General features: G+C 35.4%; 1 pseudogene; it reads right to left on the bottom strand.

Annotated features, from left to right (window-relative positions):
• Positions 1 to 1,066: 1,066 nt before the first annotated feature.
• LOC125190720 (dirigent protein 22 pseudogene) lies at positions 1,067 to 1,837 on the bottom strand (annotated as a pseudogene).
• Between the last annotated feature and the right edge of the window lie 1,180 nt (positions 1,838 to 3,017).

Genomic DNA, 3,017 nt, shown 5'->3' on the forward strand with positions numbered 1-3,017 from the left:
TTTTAATTACTAAAGAGTATAGTCTATAATACATTATCCCAAAAATATTAAGTACTTCACTTTTAGAGAGGCAGATCAACCTATATGTATGCTGATTACTACGAGTATTTTGTAACATGTCTCACATTCGAATCAAGATATTATAACTCACGAATTGCTGATTAGATGTGAACTTCAATCCTAATATTTGACCAGTTGTATTTAGACAATCACTCTTAATTATTTTGATCCATTAATGGCTATGGGTAACAAAATATCATTACCTATGACCAATTCCAAAATTTCGCACATGGTAAAAACAACTTGGATGAAAAAATCATGAATTTTTATATTATTTGGGATTTTCCACAATTGTTAAGTCTGGCGAAATGGAATCATATGTGGCCATTACTAAATTGAATCTAAACTAAAAAAAGAAAGAAACTTGACGATGATAACTAACATATACGTGCACAGAAGGATGATATATCCTAAAATTTTGCCTACGGACAAGGAGAATTTAATCTAAATACATGAAAAATATCATGAGGCATGTGGTTTAATCACAATCTTTGCGTGAAACGACGTCGATTACAACTATTCTAAATGACAACGTTGCTTAATTTTCCCGTCCTATTAGTCTACCCAAACTAACCAACGAGCTGCATATGCTTCAATTTTGCCAAAGTCATCAATTGTTGTAATCTCAAACACAGTTAAAGTAGTCAAAGTACTTGATATTTACGACAAAAACTTAAGCTCGTGGAAAAGTACAAATTCAGTCATAATTGGTGGTATTACCTATATATATAACCCACATTCATTAATTACCTTCCATGTGATTAAAAAGATTCAAAAATATTTCACTACAAAATAGTGTAAATGATTCAGGATAGATAGACAACATTAATTAAGTTATCGGTTAACAAGATTAACCTCATGATTAAATATATATCATATTTGGTTCAAAAGATAGTATCACAACTTTATCCTATATGGACAGTCTTATGATAATAAGTCATCATAGTCACACTATTCAGCTAAAATAATCTCATATATAATTTAATCCTAGATAAATAATTCATAATGACAACTGAAAAAACCGAATCCATTCACTCATTCCAATCAGTTACAATACAATAACATCACTACTATACCCAATATAGGCGTAATTATTTCATAAAACGTAGAACCATAAAAGTCGCAATTAGTCAGCTTATTACAAAAACTAATCTCAAATACAACAACGGAATATTAGACGGTGCCGCGTGATGCGCCGGCGTAGCGTGTCACGTAAAATGTGTACTGCAACACAAGATAATCCGCGACGGTATCTTCCAAGTAGGTCCTCGTGATGGCATACCCCCGCGCAAAACGGAATGCGCCGGTTCCTCCGGCCACCGTCAGCTCCCTCTCCGAATTCGCCACTTGATTCCGGCCAATCGTGGTGATCGTGCTGCCGTTGAACTCCCCCGCCGTGAAAACGAAGTTGATGTTCTCGGAGGCCGCCACCGTGTGCAGATCCGCCAAGATCGCCAGACCCTGGGCCCGCCCGACCGCCTCCGAATTGATGTCCGGCCCCGCCGTGACCAGGTGGTCGACCACGTTGATCACGCCGAAGCCGCCCGGGGAGCTAGCGGAGATGGGAGATATGGCCACCGTGTAGACGGTGGGGCTAGGCCCGCCTTGGATGTCTTGGATGTACACGGTTAGCTTCACAAGGTTCTCCTTTCCCTGGCAGATGTTCTCGAACCATACGGCTTCGGAGTCGGCCGCGGCGGTTAGTAGGCACGAAATTATCAACAAGAGTGGTGTTTTTGTTTTCTCCATTTTCTACTTGTTTGGTAAGGTAAGTGTTTCTGAAGCATGGGAATATATAGATACATATTTTGATTAAATACGATAAGCACAATTTAATTAATATCTTGTTTACTTTTGCAATTCTTTATTAAGGTTCACTGATGTAATTTTAACTTGTACTCATGGTATATAATTTGTTGAAATTACAAATTTTAGTGAATGATATTGAGTACGAATAATTATATAAAAATAACTTCTTTTTTCCCATTTTAGTATGTTTTAAAATTAATATTTTAATTTTAAAAAAATATAAAAAAAAATTGTTGTTATGGTAATTAAGAGGTATGGTTTTGGATTCTAGTGTATCATCAGTTCATCACAATGTACAAAATTATTTGCTCAAACCCTAAAAAACCTCGTGGCACAAGAGACAAGAGAGGTTGCTGTTTCATTTATTATTATTTATTGTGAAATGCAGGAGGTTGGTGACATTAGTTTTTAATTCAATTTTTTTGGAAAGCTCGTTTTCTTTACCCTTTACCAAAACAATAATGCTATGGCATATGTGGTCACATTATGGCCAGCCATAAATTGGTTTAATAGCAAAAAAAAAAAATCGGTTTACTTCAAATTTCTGGTTTAGTATTATTTGATTTTACTTTTATATCCTTTCAATATTTGGAATAGAAATTGGCAGTCTCAGTTCTTCTCTCCCGCCCGCATTAACACAAAATGGAGCCAATAGCCATTTTTAGTTTCTCAGTCAGTCTCACCCATTTTCTTTTCACAATGATTTGTGCAAAAAATCCTTAATATACAAAACTTAAAATTTTTCGTATGAGTTTAGCTCTATGTCAAGCATAGCAAATAAGTGTCGATTTTTTTACTTAAGCTAGAGCTGAAAGAGTTATCGAGCAGGATGATGAGCAGCTGGCCGTCTTTGAGTATCCGGGCGCGGGGTCGCCCTACATAACTTTGATGGGTTTCTTAAATGTATTTCATGAAATTGTTTTTGATTATCTGTAAATTTCGATAAATCAATAGAAAGACTTTTGGTTGTTTTTGAAGAAATGTTGTTGCAGAAAAATGGATATGGCCTACGTAAAGCATTGGAACATGAGAGGAGGGTCAATTCTAATTTTCAATTTTGATAAATTTATTCATCTTGATAAATGTTGTAGATACTTAATTAAAGAAACATGCTTGTATTTAATCAAGCACGATTAATCATGCCATTA

This window comes from Salvia hispanica, chromosome 5 (assembly GCF_029641045.1).
Source record: "Salvia hispanica isolate PSC_SH4W2 chromosome 5, Shi_PSC_v1, whole genome shotgun sequence".
In the NCBI taxonomy this organism is placed as follows: Eukaryota; Viridiplantae; Streptophyta; class Magnoliopsida; order Lamiales; family Lamiaceae; genus Salvia; species Salvia hispanica.